The 22,767-nt window shown below is 35.7% G+C and overlaps 1 long non-coding RNA gene across 1 annotated transcript in view; it reads right to left on the bottom strand.

Moving 5' to 3' along the window:
* The window catches only part of LOC145661945 (uncharacterized), a 102,243-nt gene that overhangs the window by 78,687 nt on the left and 789 nt on the right, over nt 1-22,767 (bottom strand). The window lies entirely within an intron of this gene.

The following is a 22,767-nucleotide window of genomic DNA, read 5'->3' as shown; positions in this document are numbered from 1 at the left end:
TTGCTCTGGAATTAGTGTTCCATCTATTATATGTAAACAGCAACTTCTTGCCTTATACGTACATTGTGGAGCTCACAGTACTAATTTTGTGATTAAGAGTGCCTGTAGTGCGTCAGAAGTAGTGAGAAACTCTTTGCAGTGGGTACACGAACTATGAGTACTATTGTTATAGTCACTTTCAGTGAGGTCACGATTTTCTGCTCTAATCAAGGGATAGTGAAGAGGGATAGTGTGTAGATAGCTCCTCCTACAATATAGATAGATAGATAGATAGATAGATAGATAGATAGATAGATAGATAGATAGATAGATAGATAGATAGATAGATAGATATCCCTAATTTTTATAGTTCTGTTAGTAAAATTGATAAAACGCAGGAAATTGTTGATTAAACCTCACCAAGCGAAGAGTAAATTATTAGCATCGAGAAATTTTGAAGGTAAAGGGAGCTAGCGTGTAGTTACCCCTCCATAACTAAAATATTTTACATTTATGTTAGTAAAGCTGATTAAACGTTAAAATTGTTAATCATACCTGGACAAACGATTGACATAATAAAGAGTCGAATCGGATGTATAGGGGGCTAGACCCAGGCCGGTAGCCAGCCCCAAAATTTTTTTGGGGGGTAGAAGTTAGGGGGGCCCGATCCAACCATATGATAGTTTATCACCATATTATAGTGTATTTCTTAGCCTACTGCGAACATTTTAGAGGGGGCCAGCAAAAATTTAGGGGGGGCCTAGACCCCCGTGGGTACGGGCCTGGCTAAACCCCTTTCCTTATCTTTATAGCTCTGGTAGTAAAGTTGATCAAACCTTGGAAATTGTTGATCAAACATGATCATAAGTTTAACATCGAAAAATTTCAAATCTGGCGTGAACGGGGACTAGCGTGTAATTAGCCCCCTACTAAATATAATTTATATTTATGTTAGCAAAGCTGATCAGAAGTTAAAAATTGATGATCATAATTTATCAAACGAAGATTAAACGATTGATATGAAAATATATTAAATTTAGCCTCGGGGGGGAGGGCCTCACTGCACACAGGTTTCCGTTTTCTCCAAAAGAATTTTGAGATTTTACTCAAACCACTCTGATATTCTGTTCTTGTTCTTGTATTACTCATTTTCAAAAAGTTAAAGAAGAACAACAAAAAAAATCTTGATAGAAAATCGAAACCGGTTTGATAAAACGCCAAACACCATATTTTAAAATGGAACACAGAACCACTGTAAAACGGAAATCGGTTTTCCATAGAAAACCGAACCATTTTCGGTTCTTCTAAAAACCGAAAACGAAATACCGGAGTTTGTACTGTACCTCTTAGTATGTAGAGCTAATTGTTATAGACGCGAGTAAGAACACTAGGTACACTTAGTTTGAACCCTGAAAGCCGCCACTGGATTCTAAACACACCAATTTAGAACAACAAAATGATTATTAATGTTTTATTCTATTATCTTCGATCTAGTTGGTAAATACGCAAGGCATGAAATGTTTAGAAAATTTCACACAAGCCTAACAAAGTGGAGAAACTAGAAAAGAGGAAGAAGTGCTTCATCAGCAATGTGCATAGATGGTATTTCATTCTGATTGTGTTAAGAAAATATGGTATCAATGAAAAAAGTCCAAGAAAGGCTCTTTAAACATGTTGAAATTTATCATCGTCTTGCTGTTGCTTCATTTGTGCTTCGTGCTTGCACAGGAGGCTTTAGATAAGGAGATACCGGAAGAGAAGATAAACGATTATAAATTTGTTGTATTCGTCTATAGGACTACGGATCGTTTGGAGTCAGACGCTTATTACTATGACAAGTTTAAATGTTCTGGTGTCGTAGTAACGCATCGTTGGGTTCTTACATCAGGATATTGTCTTATGAGCGGTAAAAGTTATACAACATTAGACCCGAGACACATCAAAGTAATGCCATACCATAACGATATAAGTACGACAACAGACAACAACCCACCAGACATTATGAAGCTGATGAATGACCATCTAGTGAGCGTAAAAAAGGTTTATGGTCGTGTCAGTCCTAGTTTTAATTTTTTTATATCATACCATGATCTCGTCCTTCTGCTCCTTCGGAGAAAACTTCCTGAGAAGGAGGTCAGCCTAGCAACGTTTGCTTGTAATGAATATTTCAATATTCAAAGGTACCTGCCTGGTGACAACGCCACTGTTGTAGGTATGGGTAATGAATTTATTTATAAAAAGCAATATCACAATGAGGCCGTAAAAGAATATCCTATAAAACTTTATAGAACACAACTACAACTACATACCATACATCCATGTTATTATCAGTATAACCAATCGACATACGTAACGGAGACTATATGCGTAAATGTGTCCCAAGGGCACTGTAATCTTCATTGTGGTTCCGTTATGTTAACTCCTTATAAGAAGTACGTAATTGGAATTCAAAATCATCCACATATGTGCGTACATAAGGGTACTTACAGATTTTATGCTTTCACACACAGTGGCAGGGCATACAATTGGATTAAATCGATAGTGACTGAGGATCTTCCTGACTGTATTAAGAATTGACGTATTCCACACAGACTTTCTGTTTATCTATTTTCCAAATAATTATTTTAACATATATAATTAAAATATTAAGTTTTTTTTACATACATATTCTTCTTGATAATTATGTGCAAACTATTATGAATTTTCTATGTTGTCTAAAATTAAAATTCGTATATTATATACGTTCAAAATTTTAATTTTAATGCAGATGTAATAATGTGATATGTAACCAAATCTTCAAATGATCCGAATAATTTCTTTGTTTGTCACAATGGAGCTACAGAGGAACGAAGCATCTAAAAAAAAATTATTTGTGGAAATTAACCCTGACTTTATTACTACATAAATACAGCTTGTATTGTTTTAGGCAATGCTAAAATTAATCACATTATGATATTCCTGTATACAAATTATAAATAAACTATTTTTACTACTTATTTGAATGTGATTAATATATTTTTATTGCTGTCTTGAAAAAAACCTTTTCTGGGATTTTTGGAATTATATCTACTACTACATGGAAAAGTAACACAATTTTTTGAACTCATATTAATCAAGAAATTATACTAATTCATTTCCCACTTTATAGACCTGTAAATGGAGCACTACTATTAGCCTCGCTGCTGATTAAGAAAGCATACATACAAATAAATCAATGAGCCAAGAATAGTTATCCAATAAAACTAAATCTCGTGTTATACAGGGTGCATCAGTTATAATGTCCAATCGTGATAAGAGAGAAAAGCAAAACATTGCACGAAATTACTATAAGAAGGGAGACATCTTCGTATGTATTAAACAGAATCATCCAACTGACAATGTTGCCAACTTAATATAAAGTTATGTTTTTGTTAAACGCTACTACCTCAGATTAATTACATATTTCAAATCAGTATGTTAAACGTAAACTTTACTACTTGTGGCATTGAGTAACAATACCACATTTGTTACTCAGTGTTGCAAACTAAAAATATTACAGTACGCCTACTACAAACATTTAAAGTTTGGAAGCCTATATCACACACAGCACAACGGAGATGGACAGGATAATAATACCTTAGCATTCTATATCATAGTCAGGATATGACTAGTTTCGAATGAATAGGAACGAAGTTCCAAGGACTTGAAAATGTAATTTGTTTTGAAAGATTTTATTTCGAAAAGACGCTTAGATAAGTATCATATCTAACTACTTGCATGGTTTCCAATTGGCAAACAAATCATTTTGCTGTTTACAGCACTTCGATATTTCAAACCGTTCCGGAGATATGAAAACCATTGCTGAAGTTTACAAGACAGCTAAATTCATGTAATTGGGAGAACTTGCTGTAATGATATAAAAGAAAACATCATCATTTCAATATTTTCCACAAAGACGCTATTTTCAGCAGTGTTGTTCTTTTTTCTTTGGGGCTTCGTAAGTCCCGCGTGTATCACCAACTATGCTTAGACAACTATTTCTAGAAACAAAACAGCACAGAGAAAAGAGTTGCAAGGGCATCACGTTGAAATTTATTAGTCTTTTACATCACATGTGTGTTTGTGTGTCTATGTGCGTGCATATAAATATATATAGCGAGAGAGAGAGAGGTATATAGTCCTAACAGCACAATTACATAGCAGGCATATGCCTATAATGTTCCCTCAGGAACATGGGAATGTGTCCAGTATGTGCCTTATGTATGGACAACTCCAAAAGTGCATTACCACCTGCAATTTTCCTTTTCCTGCATAGCAGGCAACCCGAAAAACACTGTCGTTGGGGTGGTTGAGAATTAGAAAGGTGTTGGAACCAATCTTAATTTTGTTACAAATATAGCAGTGTGGCAAACTGCAAATAAAAGAATAAAATAAATTGTTAAGAATGACGACTTTTTTTTTATCATGAGGGCAATGGAAGACATAAAAAGTTACAAAATGTTCTTACTTAACAAGTTCAAACGAGACTAATGGTAAGAAATAGATATAAGAGGAAAGTAGTTTCTTTCCTTTTTCCAAAAAAAAATCTCGTAAAAAAGAAAAAGATTACTTAATGTAAAAGCTTAATATAAAAACCTAACTGCACAAAAATAAACATTAACACTAAACGGAAAGAGCGAGAAACACAGAAAAAGACACTAGTGGCATAGCAGACTTGCAACCCTCACATGCAAGATAAACAGATGCGACCTAGTTGTAAACCCAATTGTTATAAAAATAATAATAACAATTATTATTATTATTATTATTATTATTATTATTATTATTAGTAGTAGTAGTAGTAGTAGTAGTAGTAGTAATAGTAGTAGTAGTAGTAGTAGTAGTAGTAGTAGTAGTAGTAGTAGTAGTAGTAGTAGTAGTAGTAGTAGTAGTAGTATTGAAAATTCTTTTCTTTTCAAAAGCTCTAATTCTTGCTAAGAGCGTGTGTGCATATAGTGGTCATGTGTGCACTTTTTTGTCAATAAGCGGTCCCAAAAGCCAAAAGGAATGGGAGAGGAACAAAAACTTTTCTTAATATAAATTCTAGGTCCATGTTCGAAGTACTTGCTTTTGACAGGTGCTTTTTTCTTTCTTTTCTTTTCTGGAACAGAAAAATTCTGGCGGCTAAGAAGTTACAGTGTATAATATTGTAAATTTGCAAATGGATTTATTTACATTGCAATTTGTGGTCATGAAGAAATTGTCATTAGAAGACATTATTGTAAAAACTAAGTTTTATTTCTCCATCCATAGCAAGTCTTAAGGACTTACTATACCTTAACCACGAATATTGATATCAAAAATATAGAATGTTGATATATTCGCGATATCGAATATTAATATATATTAATATCAATATCAATGAAATCGATATATCGACATATCGCACAGGCCTAGGTCCGAGAAATGGTCCGAAAATACGAATATATAGAGGATGCTTGAAACATTCATTAAGTCACTTTCAAAATGAATGCGAAACTTACTGTTAAAATAAAATACTCAACTTCCAATAGAACTGTAGATCTCCGAGACACATCTAGCATAATGTCAAACGTTTAACACATGCTTTGTTTCTGCGCGGTTCGGTTGCAAATTCGGTAGTGTTCATTGGACGTACTGATCCGAAATACATTGTAATAAACCCAATAGGTAGCATAGGTCATACCTTCATTTCCAGACTACTAATGCGAACTGAACAAAAAGAAAGAAAGAAAAGAAGAAATGAAATGAAAAAGAAAGAGAAAATGAATGAACCCCCATCAGGATCCTGCCGTCTACAGTCGGACAATTTGTCCATGCCGACGAGCAAATACAGAGTCGTTCACAAAAAGAAAATAAAGAGAGTTAGAAGGTAATTTGTTGCTTTAAAATACGAATTAGGGCTTATATTTCTCTCGTATAAAGCTTTCTCGAAACAGTCGACAGACAGTCGGACGACTACAGCAGGAAGACTGCCGGCAATTTCTTGAAAAACGACGTCGGCGAAAGTTTCAATATCGCGTACCAGCGGCAACGAGTCGAATTTTGGAAAATGAATAGAGTCTGTATCTTCTTAATGATGAAGTAAAAATTGAAACTGTTCGAAGGTTTTTGTTGTGGGTGGACACTAATTCCATTAAATATGTCTTTTGAAAACGGAGTTGAGTTGATTTTGAGTTTAACGTCCTGTTCAGCAGCGAGGCTATATGAGACGTGGACCTACTGATTAATGTGGAATCCGAACCACATGAGCTCCCGCCGGGAATCGAACCCGAGCCTCCCACGCCAGTCGGCAGAAAGTCGGCATACGGCGAACGGAACGACCGTCTCAAATGGTTGTGAAGACGTCGAAACGCTGATGGCGTGCCGACCATAAAAAAGGTAAATGTATGAAAAGAAATGTAGTAAAGGGTCTGCACATAAAGGGTATATGAGAAGTAAATATATAAAACAAAATTACAAGTACGAGAAGATTCTTGACAAACATTTTGGAAGAAAGCGGCAAAGAGCGGACCGCGGCAAATGTTGTCGAAAAGACGCCGAAACACTGGTGGCGTGCCGACAAGTAAAGGAGCCGAACGGACAGCGGACGGACCGACCTCGACAAAGATGCTCAGAGAGGCGCCGAGCCGCCTTTGCCCCTGAAGAGCTTGATTGGATAAATCGTCGTCTGGTCGCGCTACCTGTATGTTCGGTTCGTGTTCTTCATTGTCACATGGTGATGCAGTGTGGGTGGACTGCTCCAAACAAAGTGTGTTGATTCTTATAGTCAGTGACTTCAAACGTTCACAAAAGGATGTGGGCTGAAACAGACTATGTCTGCTAATTACAACACCTATCAATAGGTGAAGGTGAAGGTGAGTTTACAAGTGGGGAAAGTGTTTTTCTGTGATAAAAATGTTCATTCATACTGTACCAAGTTGCTGGTTAAGCAAATATGACGAAAACATGATGTGTAAGTGCCCGTGGTGGGAAAGAGGACGAATAAACTAAATATTAACCGGCTAATAGTATTCCATGTGAAACCTGAGGAATCATGTCCTGAATACAAAGTGGAAATGCTATATACATGTGGTGAGTTAATTTAATATTATGCATATACATTTCAAATTGTCAAAAATTTTATATGTTGTGTTACATGTGTTAATTGTTTCTACGCATTGAAAAGATTCTGTTATAATGTTCCTGCGCACTGACGTCTCTGGCATGTGAAATTTGGGGGGACATCAAAGAAATTGATTTAAATGGTACTACCTAGCCCAACCTGTTTATTAACTTTGATTCTATTTGTTACCTTTCTGCTCACCTTCACGGACCCACTAAGGTATATCACGAACTCGATTACAAAAGTTTCACAGCCTGAATATAATATTCCAAATAAATATAACTATTATTATTTATATGATATTCTGTCGTTAGTAAATAAATTAAATTAGGATAAAATATGGATTTAGTACTGCAAAATATTGTGGGGACGCGTCCCCCCGCCAGAAACGCCCGTGTTCCCACGCAATAGAATATTGAGTTACTATTGAATAATCACTCCCAGCTACGCCCGAACAGGACACACAATAAGAATAAGTGGGTAAGACTACGACTCAAGGTACTAAATTTGGGTTAATTGCTATATCGCCGGACCAATTTTAGGAAATTTACCGGGTCAATTGGAGAATTTGTTTAAGTTTGTGAGGAAGAATGAGTGAAAGTCAGGTAATCGGAATAGTAAAAGTTAAGAAAGTGGTTGTTTTCGATGTAAGCTTCACTGTATGGGGAGGCGCGCGGATAGACTATTTTGCGGAGAGGTACACTTGTTACGATATAGTGGCGCGAAAGGCAGTGTGGAAATGGTGCGTGTATGTAAAGGGAATGACATATGTGTGAGTTATATACAACTATTAAAAAATAGGGGGCGCGGTGGCTCAGTGGTAGAGCGTTCACCTCCAATGCTTGGGGTCCCTGGTTCGATCCCACCTCGCGCCGTGTGGACTTCGTGGTGAACAAACACCGTGCTCGTGGGTTTTCTCGGGGTTCCACTACTCCACTATTTCATTCATTTCTCATCATCACCGTCTCTTTTAGCCTAACCGGCTTAATCGTGGGACGTAAAACTTAAAGATTTCATTTCATTTTCTATTTAAAAAAACGAGCGACAGTTAAAAAACCAGTACAAGATTTTCTTCTTGAAATTACAAAAGTTTAGAAGCCTTAGTTTTGAAGGTAAGTGGCTTCTAACTCAACGGCAATGTATTTCTGCACAGTGTACGAAAGCTGTATTTTATGATTACAACTGAATTTTTACTAGTATGAAACCATAACAAGTGATATTGAAATATGTATGATTACCAAAACCCACATGTTTTCACTACCCTCGCTTACGCGTATACCCACCGTCGCTGACGCACCTACTCCCTTCGGACACACCCGCGCTACAGCGGGCGCCCACCAGCGTCGCCCTGGTCTGACTCAGTTATATAGCATTCGTGCTTTTTATAGCCAACTAGCACCAGAGGGGCGATTACCCCCCCCCTCCCGCCCAAAAGAGGAAACTTTCTTATTTTATATATAAATAAAACCCATTCCAGAGTTTGGAGTTCTTAAAAGGGGTCTAGAACAAATCTGCCAATGACCAAATGCGCCAATCGTGAAAATGGACAAATCTGCCAATTACCAAATGCGCCAAACGCGAAAATGACCAAATGCGCCAATCGTGAGAATGGACAAATCTGCCAATTGACAAATCCGCCAATTACCAAGTCTCCCAATGGACAAATCCGCCAATGGAGAAATCTGCCAATGGATGTCACTGAGCTATCATTTTATTTTAGATGTATTCTTCAATCATCATCCCACAGTATTACAAAGAAGAAGAAGAAGAATTATTTATGAAAGAAAGCGGGAAAGGGTATTTTAATTTTAATGTTACTTTTATACATTCGCAATTATGTTTAAAAATGAATGTTTACTGATGTTGGTTGTTGGAGTTTATTATCCCATTGCTGTACTTAGGTTATATGAGACGTGACGTAACGCGTTTGAATTTTAATGCCCTCCCACTGGGAATCGAACCCGAAAAGACTAATGTTTGTTGTAATTATTGGATAGCCAACAAATAATTTCACTGGACAACAAATTTTAACTTTTTTTCATGCTTCGGAAAAGAAAATTACATTTTCTTATGCAAATGAGGATGCTGAATACAAAAGTAAAAATTAAAGTGATGAATTGGTTCGAGTTCAAGTGTAATCGATAGAAATGTATGTTATGTAGTGTTGACACTTAGATTCTTGAATTTTCTATTTGGTCTTTCACTTACGTAGCTATTGCTTCAATTCTGTTCATCCGATTATCTTGGTTCATATGCCATTCACTTAAGAATAAACCAAGCTTGCAAATGGTATTATGCGCATGTGTACATGATGTATAAGAAGGAAATTCAAGGTAAAATTGGGAATTTCCCGTCCAAAAGTCCTTTTTTTTAAAAAATGTAGCACCTCCTGGGACGGCCCCGACTAAAGGCACCCAATATAATATTCCTTTAAAACTACTGTAGTTTATAAGTAATACATGTGCCAAGTTTCATTGTAATACCTACAATAGTTGTGACGGGAAAAATATTTCTTAGTTCTGCTAGACAATACCAAATTTCATATAGGAAGAAAGTGAGATAACTATAGAAACAAATGAATCAGAACAGTATTATTTATTTGAAATGAAATGAAATCTTTGAGTTTTACGTCCCACGATTATACCGGTAAGGCTAAAGAAGACGGTGATGATGAGTAAAGAATGAAATGGTGGAATGAAGAAAGTGGGAGAAAACGGGAGAACCCCGAGGAAACCCACGCACACGGTGTTTGTCCACCACAAAGTTCACTTGGCGTGTGCTGGGATCGAACCCGGGCCCCAAGCACCAGAGGTGAACGCTACCACTGAGCCACCGCGGCCCCTATTATTTATTTGAGTATCATGACTTATACGTCATTCTCTTCAGAATAAAAAAGGCTTCAAATTGTATCATGATAATATGTTTGTATTGTACGAGAAAAGGGGAAATTGGGGTAAAATTGGAAATTTTCCGTCCAATAACAATCGGCAAGAGCAGAGTTGCTCCAGTAGCCCTGATATCGTTTCTCCATCATAGATATAACTTGCTAGAAATGTTTCCCATGTTCATCAATGACTGCTCCACAATTTTCTGGAAAGAAATCTATGTGGGATTGCAACATGTGTATTTTTAGTGATACATTACACCCTATTGATTGGTAGAAGGTATTAGGTGCACCTCTACTTCCTTATATTTCTGAGACCGCTCGTTTTCCAAAACATTCGTCACCACTTTTCGGAAAGAATCTCATTCAATCCTCTTCTCATTTTCTAACACTGCATCAAATTCAGGATCATTAAGGAGTTAGCGAATTTGAGTGATTCTTACCTGATTTTAGTTTCAGCAATTTGTGGAAGTTTACGCAGAATATATTTGAAGAATGTTTTGATACGTCTATGAATAGCCGCCATTCATCGAGATTATCGTCTTTGTTAAGTTTACTTATAAGACCTGTTAGACCTACATTATTACAACGTAATATGTCACTTTCCACTGAAAATGCTGCTGAGGGATTCTGACGTGTTCAGAACACGAACACTTTTAAATCTTCAGAATACGCTTCCCACTTCTTGAGTTTGGATGCCAGTAGTTCTGCGGCACTTTTTGACAACCCCAGGTAATTTAATTCAGGTTGAGTATCATATGGTGAATAGATAATGATATTTTGGTTTAGTGAAGTTAGGATCGGTGGAAGACGATGAATCTGCAGCATAATTTGAGAATGTGGGTTGACATTCTTGGCCTTTTGCTCTTCATCGGGTGAAACACTGGAGTAAGGTACGGGAAGTTGTGCAACCTTTAGTTCTTCAGAGTGTGGCACAGTGACGAACGTTTCAAGGAATATTTGAATAAGTAGCAATCATTTTTTTTTTCTTTTTAGATAGATCTTTAATTGGAAGAACTATGTAAAAATAGCAGTTTGAAGTATGATCTGTCGGTTCTCTCCTTATCATTGGAACTACAAATGGCATGCATGGCCTTTTTCCGTGTAGCCATCCCCGCAAATTTATAGAACAAATATTACAACATATATGTGGTGCTCACTTCTTGTCCACATCTCCCACTTTACAGCCAAAGTACGAGGGCCATCCGGAAAGTGGTACCCGTTTGTGCAATAAAGACACAGTAGTACATATTAACAAATATACACATTTTTATTGGAAAGAGCATACCTTACACTACTTCTCCACATAATCACCAAGCAAATTAAGGCATTTGTCATACCGTGTCACGAGTTTTTGTATTCTAGCGTCATAGTCCTCCGCCACCAGCCTAGTGAGATACGTAATCACGCCTCGTTTAAGTTCTTCATCGCTGTCAAATCTTTCTCAGCGTCTTTCATGAACAATTGTTCAAGACACGTTAGGAAAATGTTCACAGAGTTCATCAATTGTGACGCGCCGATCGTTCCTCACGCATTCGTCTACTTACCTCAGCAGTTCGTCTGTAATGACAGATGGTCTCCCTGAACGCTCCTCGTTGTGTGTATTCCCCTCCCCAGGTTGAAGTTGCGACACCAGCGCCGAACAGACGACTCGTCCATCACATTGTGTCCATACACCTCCTTTAATTGGCGATGAATTTCACAAGGTCGAACGTTTCGTGCATTAAGAAATTTAATCATGATCCTCACTTCATAACTGGCGGGGTTCTCAATTCGTTTAATCATTATAAACGAGCACAGACACAACACAGGCACTGCTATCGTCACGCAACCTCGCACAGAGCAGGCAGACAAGCCACTGACGCGGTCTGATCTTGCCCAGCGGCTCCCCGGGTCGTCAGCGCTTCATGCGGCGCAAACGGATACCACTTTCCGGATGGCCCTCGTATAAGTGATGGGCTTTCTTTATGATAGGAGCGAAATTCCACTTTTCGCTTCAATTCGTTAAAAACAACAATTTGTTCTGCACTGCAAACACATTTACGCAACATGTTTCTGCTTAGTATAGTCATAGAAAGAATAATAATAATAATAATAATAACAGCACCCACCCACCCAATATCTCACCACCACTATGTCCAAGATGGCAAATTGTAACTACAAAAGAACGTTACACAACATGTTTTCTCTGGCAAACTTCTCAATACAAACTAAACCTTAAAGTGGTTGATATTTCTTTGTTAGCGATGAAGTGCGAGTAATATGGATAGCCAGAGACTACGCATGAATTTATTTCGTGAGGGGCCCTAAGCTTTTCGGGGGTCCAAATATAATTTGAAGCTAAATTATATTAAAATTTGTAAAATTTCACCTCAAATTAGACTAAATTTACAAACAAGTCGGGGAGTCAAGACCTTCAGGACCTACCCTACGTATGTCCCTGAAGATAGCAATGAAATTCACCGTCTAACAATGGAAGTTTATTGAAATAAATAGACAGCTCCTGTTGCCATGAACCCTTAATTTGCCCAGCAGAGCACATCGGGTGATAACGTATTTCTTTGAAACCCGAACCAATCTTCAAAAACTAATTTCATATTCGTTATCAGCACCCTAAAATTAGTAAGAATTGGTTAGTTTTATCTCCGAAGCATTTTCACTGTTGACCAATGTTTTCAGAGCAAGTTTCTCTTTATGTAGTTAACACGTTTAATGTGGATTAAATATGATCCCAGATTAGTTGATATAAAAGGAAATTAGTATAATTGAGTTCACTTTGCATCTATTAGTAAATACTCATTAGTAACTAGTGTTTTGTAACTTGTATGCTTAGTGCATAAAATAATTTTGTGATCCTGATAATAGATTCCTAAAGTGAAAAATATTAACTGTTAACAATCGGATTGTACCTTTTGTTGCTTGATTTGTCTGACACACACATTTCCAAGAATGACACGCGTAGTCCTAACAGTCTTCCAATGACGATACATATATCATTCCATTGATAATATTGAGGTAAACAAAATGTCATACGTGCGTGTAAAAACCCATGTAAGTTTTTCTAGAACATGCAGTAAAATATCCTATTCGTAGATATGAAAATTGATGCTTTGTTACAGCTACTTACTGATATAAAAGTGAAACTGAATTATATCGTCATTCACCATGTGCGCGGATCTTGGGGATTGGCCTCCCTGGATGTAGATATCTTTATTATTCGAATTTGTGACAAGGAACTACACATATTTCAATGCCTCCCCAAAGTTATACAGAAGTCGTCGTCGCTGTCATTAAGTTCTTTATTACACCAATTCTAAGACTACATTACTCAGTTAATGAGATAGAGTCCAGAATGTTGATTGGTTTTCTTCCTTTAAAAATAACATTGTCAAACACATTATATATGTATAAATCGATAAATCACATCGAACCAAATAAAATAAGATGCTCGAGTACACGTTTACATGTTTAGTTTATAAAAAAATATGCTGCACTAACAACTGAATTTTTCGTTGCCAATAATCAGTGACAGCTTTCATTCATTGTCCTGGCAGTAGCGAACTAGCAGCTTGCTTGTCTTTTCGTAAGGTGACACACGTACACTTTTTCGAACATGCTAGTTGTAATCGTACGTAATAACAATCAAGTTAATTAAAAAGTCTTGGTAATAAGTATTTTCAAATTGGTTAAAATTAATCCGAACCTGTTTTCGTGACGGGTAATTTGAATAGGGACATCAAAATATAAGCCGTCACTTTAGAATCTTTTTAAAGAAAATTACAAAAGTGTTTACTTAAAATATTTACTTTATTTATTATTTACAAGACTATGAACAAATATTTGTTCACATTCTTTCAAATATTCACAACTTTCACAATTACAAATTAGAATTTCTCACTAAGTACAAGATCGTACAAAAAATAAATACCAATATTTATAGTTGTAAAACAATTTCTTCCGTTATAACTTTCGGTTTTAAATTTCACGACTGTAAATCAGGTCAAGAGGACAAAAGTTACTTGTAATAGGAGCAAAGTTCCTACAATCTAAGAACCTAGCAAAGCTGACTCTCAGTGAACTATATGAAAAAGAAAAACTAAATATTCTAAACTTTCTAAATTGAGTACTCAAAAAAGATCTCAAGATAGGTGTTTGTAAACAAGTCATGATTATACTAACTACTGCTTGCTTATTAACGATGTTTATTATTGCTATAATTATTACATTTCTTCTTACTTTCCTTATCCATTTTCTGTTAAAGATTATAGCTTCTTATTGAAGACTTTTTATTATTAACTTATTATCAACTGCATTCTTCTACTTAAAATAATGAATACATATATTGGTTTATTTCGAAAATATAAAAAAGAAGCTGACATCCGCTTAATGAATTAGGTCAGCCATAGACAGGGCTGCTCGTAGATTTCATGGTCTTTCACACAAATTCTATGCGAGGTCCAACCAAACTTGTGAAATCTCCAACCCCATAAAGGTCGTCAACACAGTTGTAACTTTGTTTTTGTTGAAATAGTAAAGTAACAATATTTATATGGTTCAAGTCCTTTTTTTATTATTTCTTCCACTACTTTTAAAGGGTCTGTGACAGATCCATAAGGTGTCTGGGCCACAACAACCAAATTTGATGTAACTTGATAGATTAATAGGACACTTTGCAATACTAATCTAACTAGCAGGAATTTGTCGAAAAAGCTGTAGTTTCTGAGATTCGATTCAGAGCCAGTCGATTCATTAAAAATTACATTTGTCGTGATATTTCGGGAACGGCTCCACCGAGAACAAGCAAACTTTACAAGCCATAGTAGATACATGATAGCTTTGAAACGAAATTAAAACGAATTGTCTGCACCTGCGCAGAGCGAAGAATACCCTATCAGGACTATGATCGCGGTCTATTGGAAGTCATTAGTGTGATGCAGACATCTATGTATCAAAGAAACATGCCAAAATCATAGCCCATACGGTTACCTATATATAGTTAGCGTTGCCATGAGACGAGCTCTTTTTCATGTCTCGTCTCGACAACGAGCAAACACTTCGAGACGAGACCTGTCTATTATTTGCAAGACGAGACAAAGTGCGTAACTAGAGGCAGGTGTCCGGGGACAGACCACCCCAACATCTCATCTGAATTGCTTGAAAACGCTCACCTTTGAGGCTAGTTTTTTTTCTTGCATTATGCTATACTTGTCATATAGTTCAAACTAAATATGAGAAAAATATATCGCAGTCTTCACGTTTTCGAGATATGCGAATGCGCACAATTATTTTCGCATTCTGCGCAGTTCTGCGCAGGTGCAAACAATTCGTTTTAATTTCTTTTAAAGCTATCATGTATCTACTGTGGCTTGCCAGGTTTGCTTGTTTACCGTAGATCCGTTCCCGAGATATCACGACAAATGTCGTCTTTAATGAATCGATTGTATCTCAGAAACTACAGTTTTTTTTCGACAAATTCCTGCTAGTTACATTAGTTTTGCAGAGTGTCCTACCAAGATTCATCAAAATCGGTTGTTGTGACCCAGATACCTTATGGATGTGTCACAGACCCTTTGAAAATTGAAAGAGCTTTTGTGTAAAGTGTATCCCTTTCATAGTGAGCTACTTATATGATGGTGCACCACAGGCACTTCGTCGGTAACTTCAAACTTGAAATACTCATAACTGAATAAACAAAATAAAGAAAAAAATAAACTGGCTCCCCAAAGACCCGTTTTCTAACAATATTTGCTACGGTTACACCCTTTGTGGTCATATTAGTAAAGAAACGCAGTTTGTCCTTTACAAGATAATATTTCCTCGACATACATTTACATTCTTTTTAAGATTAAATAATCGTCGCTACCATGCAATAGGGGCGTAAGTGACATTTTTTGAAAATGCATTTTTTTTCGCTCATTGAATCACTTAAGTTACATTCTTGCACCTGGCAAATTGATGTAAGTTAATTCCCAATAAAAACGGATTTCCAGTTCAAAGTTTGGAAGACATAACACAGTGTTTCACAAAGTTGTTCATGACAGGAAGGTTTATGTTCACTTACGGCTTTATGTCAGAAATATAATATTCACATTGCAGGAAACGTATATCTGAGCGTACATACAATGGATGGGCGTAAGTTGCGTTCAGATCCGTATTAAAGCAATTGCGACTTCAAAATAAGCCACATTACGTTATATATTTTTTCTCCAATGCTTTATTGTAGGCGGTGAATAAGTAAACAATAATGTTACAGTTTGTGGCATTATTGGCCTTTCTTTAGTTTTGCAGTGTGTATGGATCTTTTAGTTGAGATGAAGAGAGTGATCAGGATGGACGGTGTTTCGCTATCTGATTTGGAAGTATCCAAGCTTTTGGAGAAAGACGACTCTGGACACTCCGTTATGATATTAGACTATCGTACGATAGTGATGCCGACCTGGATTTTGAGGTGGACAAAGATGAAAGTAGTTCAAATGATGAAATGCTAATAAAAATAAATGTGGCCACAAAATCATCACATGTTTCCAAAGCAAGGAACATACCATCGAATCCCCTGAACTGGAAAAAGAAGAAAGCCAAACTTAGTCGTAATTTGTGTAAGAAATATGTTATCAGTGCTGGCAAAATTCGTGATTCGCGCAGAGTACCCAATGTTTCATGTAGATGTGTGTACAGTTGGTAACAATTTATCAAAGAAAAAAACGGAAATTTGTGCATCGTTTATACTGGAAACTAGGAGACATACATAGACAGAGAGATTATCTTCTGCGTCACATGAAGCGAAGGTTATAGTTACGCGGAAAATATAACACCACGTCCAGAAGACAATATACAGTTGACTATTATTTAACTATCGATGGGAAAATGATACAAGTTTGCAAGCAGTTTTTTCTTTGTACTCTTGACGTTAGTGATAAAGTGTGTCGTTTTGTTTTGCAGGAAGGGCTTTCTTCGGGAAGTACAGGTCACGAGCTTCAAGGGAAACACAGAAACACAGTTTAACATCAGCAGTCAAAAATATTGTAAAAAAGCATGTGCTATCGATGTCCCGAGTTGACTCTCATTATTGTTGATCTTCACCCTGCAATTACTATGTTGAGGCAGGACTGTCTTATGTGAAGCTTTACAATCTTTATAAGGAATACTGCAAGGAGAAGAAAGTCTCACCTGGAAATGTAATAGAGCTTACTTCATACTGGAAAATTTTCAAAGAAATGAATATCAAGATACACAAGCCGAAGAAAGATCAATATAAAACTTGTCAGTTTTAAAAATTTGTCTTCTGCGGAAAAAGAAAGAGAGAAATTGGTTTATGAATAACATTTGAAACGAAAAGAAGAAGCAAGGTAAGAAGAGCAAAAAGACAAAAAAAAGAAGCAACAAAGGACGATACTCATGTAGTTATCTGTTTTGATCTCCAACAAGTCTTGACAACGCCATCACGTAAAACGGATGTTGTGTATTATGTTCATAAACTTAATGTTTACAACCTCACCGTCTACAATCTAGCCACGCGCGAAGGGGTTTGTTACATATGGGATGAAACAAGGGGTAAGAGAGGTCCTAATGAAATTGCCTCCTGCATTCTACTCTGCTTGCGAAATTTACCTCCTCGAGTAAACAAGTGACGATGTATTCAGACTGTTGTGGTGGACATAATTTAAACAAGAAAAATGCAGCAATGTGTATGTATGCAACCATAATACAAGTGTAACCTGTATTGACCACAAGTTTCTTGAACCAGAACACACTCAGATGGAAGCTGATTCCATGCACAGCGTCATAGAACGCGCAAAGAAGAACATAGATGTTATACACCTGATTGGTGTATAGTTGCTCAGATGGCAAGACGAAAGCTGTAGCCATTCACGGAACGTTCGATGACAACAGAAGATTTCTATAATTTTGATGCCGCAAAAAGCTATTATAAGTTAGCTACATTCAAAGATCAGAACGGTGTTACTTTTCCATGGCAAAAGTTAAGATGGCTGAGATTCACAAAATACGAAAATAAGATTCTCTTCAAGGAAAGGATGACAGAGCCTTTCAGACAATCCTCACATTCAAGATCCTTCCGAACACCTAGAAAGAAATGCAATCCTTTTCATCTGTACTCAGGACTGCTACCAATTTCCAAGGAAATGAAGAATGATTTAATGAAACTCTGTAAGAGTATCACAGCTTTTTCGCAAGTCCCGTTACATTCGATTACGCTAAGGACTACTTAGAGATTTCCTACTCGGGCACTCAGTAAAAGTACTTGTGCGTAATCTGAAATCGCTAATGAAGATTGGAATTAATCTTGTTATGGGTAAAAATTAATCAGCACTATTGAATCTCACTATTGCATCTCTATGTATGAAAAAAGTATTGAATTCTCTTTCGTTATCTTGGTTGTGTAAACAGAACGGGTTACATGCACAGGACCGACACTGCATAGGGCCGACACGGCGTAGGATCGACACGGCATACGACCGAAACGGCATAGAACCGAAACGGCATAGGATCGACACGGCACAGAACCGAAACGTCATAGGATCGACAGCAGAACTTTCATACGATCGAAATAATAAAAATTACATTATCTTATAATTACGCAATATTAAGTAACAATTATTTTCTTAAGGATATATAGGAGAGAAGCGTCATACGATCGAAACGGCGTAGAATCAACACGGCATAGGACCGAAACGGCACAGGACCGAAACGGCGTAGGATCGACACGGCATAGGACCGAAACAGCGTACGACCGACATTCTGTAGGGTGGTCAACACTTTCTGAATATATCAATATCGCATATCGCTCACCTTGAATTTGAGGATATAAAAAATTGTAACGATAAATAATTCTAAACGGTCTATTTTTAAAAAAATTATATATATATATATATATATATATATATATATATATATATATATATATATATATATATATATATATATATATATATACAAATTGTATAAAAATACTGTTCCTAATATATTCATGTCCCACACCTTTAATTTTGTGATATTTAAAAAAATGACGCTAAATAACTCCAATAGTTGATTCGAGGTTTTCAATACCGAATAAGTAATATTATTTGTCTGATGTTTTTATAATGTTGCAACATTTTATGTATACTAAGTTGAAGTATATACACGTAACTGCAATTTTAGAACTGAGGCTTAGAAATTGCGTTTGGAAATTTGGAATTTTTTAAGCGAAGCAATGCACCTATGTGAAGCTGCCTCCTTTCAAATTTCGACTTAAAATCGGAAACCAATCGTTTCTTTTTCGTTTGTTATTGACTTTTTTGAAGAAAAAATCGTAAAAATCGTATCTTTCTTAAAATATTAAGATATGTTTACAAAATAAAGTTGGTATATGGCCAAATTTACCCTTGTTCCTCCACTTAAAATTTTGATTGAAAATCAAAATCAATTGTTTGATATGCGTATGCTATTAATTATTTTGAAAAAGAATAGTCTTTTTCGAAAAACATAAAGTCTTTTCAAGAGAAATGGGTGATGGAATTTCATATTGGTTCCACTTTAAAGTCTCGAATCAAACCGAAGCTAAGCGTTTCTTATTGGTTTTTAAGAGCAAATCGCTTGTTTCAAAAAAATAGAAAAAAAGATTTACAAAATAAATTTAGAGTGTGATCAAATTCAATCTGATTCCTTTACTTACAAATTTCGATTCAAGACCAAAATCAATCGTTTGATATGGATTTGTTGTTGCTTGTTTGGAAGAAAAGTAATTTGATTCGAAAAACATAAGAATATATTTAAGAAATAATGTTGATGAAGGTGATTTGTTTCGGGGCGGGTTGCTTATTTTGAAGAAAAAATCACTTGTTTCAAAACAACCAGTAAAATATATCTATTTGCAGGATACATTTGGTGATCAACTTCGAAGCATTAAAGAAATTTTGATAGTAAAGGTGATCACCTTCACAGGGTCCCTGCATTTCAAATTTCGTTCAAAGCTTAAAACGTTTAAAATAATAAGAGAAACACAATCAGTACTCTACGCAAATGTTTAGGGAGTTCAGGGGCTTTAGGAACATAAGTTTATATAATATCAAGTGTTTATATATATAAACGTGCTAATATGATAAACGTGCTTACTGTTGCATAATACCTTGCTCAAAAGGGGGGTTTCAAAGTCCGAAATCTCTTTCCTTCAGTACGCCACTAAACATCAATTATAAATCATTCGTTATCCAAATTGTACTTCTTGTACTGATTCAATTCTTAATTTCAAAGTTTAAAATTATACGAGCACTTATTATGCTATTGGAAAAGAGCACATATTTTATGACAGTGCAAGGAAGTTTCTTGTTTTAACAATTGAAAGAAAGGAAAACACCAATAAAAGTAATAATAATACCTGACACGAATTCCGATTCGATAGTAAATCATATTTCATTATCTTATTTGAAACTTTGAGAAAATTTGAAACCGATGACTAAAATAATTAATCATTGTGTCACTTGCAAAAGAAATACTCAGGTGGAGAAACTATTGAGGCCGTAACAGCAAATATTTAATAATAATATAAATAAATAAAATAGGAAAAAAATAAATAAATGTAAATAAAGAATAAAGAATGGAGAGCGAATATATCTCCCGAATGATAGACTACGTTTCATATGACTATGGAAAAGAATTATGATTTGGAATCTATTCTGTTTTTACGTTTCGTTATCGACGGTTGTTGCTATGGCTCTCAAACATAAATTTCTTTGACGAAGGTAGAAGTATTCTTCCCTGGACCACTACCCTTTTCCAATGTGGGCTCAAGATGTATGTACTAGTTATCAAGATGAATTATCGTTGTCACAAAATGGTAATATCAAAATAATTTAAAATTTCTGAATAATTTAGAATTTCGAATGAGTAATTGTATAGCCGAAATCTACTCATGGCTGAGAAAATACGCATGGGCGCCAACCATGTATCAGCTTTCCGCTTATGCTGATTCTCTACGTGTAAGTCACATATGCATATTTGTCACACAATGAAGAAGCGTAGTAGTCCATAAGACTGGGGAAGAAAGAAAACAAGTCGCTAACGAACACCACACAATGAACCACTCAATAACTCAACATGATCAACTGTAAAGAAGTGTCACACAACGGAATTCTCACTTGATTTTTTTTATAGGAACACAATACGAAAATAAGTGCTTCCAGGTTCTTGCCAAGGACAGCATTCCCCAATCCTATGGAGACTTCAATCCATTTATACTAATTTAATCTATACCCATTCACTGTAGCACCGTAAGACCTAAATATAAAGTTTACTGTATTTTAATATTATGAATTAAATTCTTATAGCTTTTAGTAAATAACAATAATAATAATAATAATAGGTTCAAAGTAGGATTATTTTAATGGTCGTAGATTGTCGTGATATCATTTAACATATGCTTACATAGGACGTCATATGTCCATGCAAAAAAAATCTTAACATAGTTTTCCAATGTATTCTCAAAACTTCCGTGGATTTTTTTTATTTGATACAACTTTGTATATACATTTTCGGAAATGTTCGAATTAAATATTTAGCACAGTTTCACAATCTGCAGTTAGTTAATTGGTACTTTGAATTATTGGTACTTTGATCTATATTTAAATTACAAGATTACATACACTGTACATGCAACTAACACATATCCATGCAAGTTATAAACATTTAACCTAAGACAAATAGTAATTGGTATCTATGAGGAGTTTCATCTACAACTACATATATGAAATTAGCTAATTATTTTTCTTTTTTTTTTAATTGTAACTAGCTCGTGGACTTCCTAGGGTCCCTCCGTGAGCTACAGATATATACTGGAATACACCTGTCTGCAATATGCTTATTCTTGTATACCTTTATGTATAACAATCTAATATGTTATTTAACTTGACAGGTGCATTAATTCCCACTTTAGCCAGCTAGTATCAGTTCCTGAAGGGAACATAGGCTACACTTACGTTCAAATCGAACAAACATTATGATGATGTACATGATGAAATATATTTATGCACATGATAACATACGAAATTACTATTAAAACACAAGAAACCAGAAACTCCCTATATACACCAATCGGGTTAAGTTTAGAGTTATCCCTCCGCTTTTTATAAAAATCAGGAAAATTTACAGGAGAAATTAGGTAAGAAATGATAATTTGAAGTTTTTACTTGTTGTTTAGGAATGTAAGTTCGGCATGAGAGTTATGTTTATTATGAGAAAAGATATGTGAAAGTTAGTACTATTTGCCGGATGCGGAAGCATTCGCGGAAGGTTTCAGCAGCATGGTAGCCTACTTGTAAAATATGGCGAATATGGCGAACAGGTGTAACTAATGCTCAAAAATAATGAAGAAAACCTTTTAAATTTTTGTGAAGCCCACGGAGTACTAAAGTTAAGTGAAATGTAACAATTTTTAATACTTTAAGCACTGTTTTTTGTATGTTGCAAAGTCCAAGGGCACCTTCAGACTGGAGGGGCAACTCTAAACTTAAGCCCACCAATCACCAACATGCACACATTCACTCACTCAGATATACATGCACAATCGTTTGCAGAACTTTAAACTAACCTACTAAGTTTTGGCATGCCAATGCACTAGAAGAATAATTCGGAAACTGTGCTGAAACTAAGTCAATCTATACCATAATATTTAATATTTTGCTTGTTGCCCAATGCTTACTTGAATCTTCAAATTTCAATTTTGAATTAGCAGCCGAAGCTTGTGAAGGGAGACAGGGAGAATAAAATTCTCAAATTACTGAAATTTAGAGGCTACATCGTGGTTAAG

This window comes from Thermobia domestica, chromosome 10, assembly GCF_964235325.1.
Source record: "Thermobia domestica chromosome 10, izTheDome1.hap1.1, whole genome shotgun sequence".
Taxonomy (NCBI): domain Eukaryota; kingdom Metazoa; phylum Arthropoda; class Insecta; order Zygentoma; family Lepismatidae; genus Thermobia; species Thermobia domestica.
This window is presented reverse-complemented; position numbering and strand designations above follow the sequence as displayed.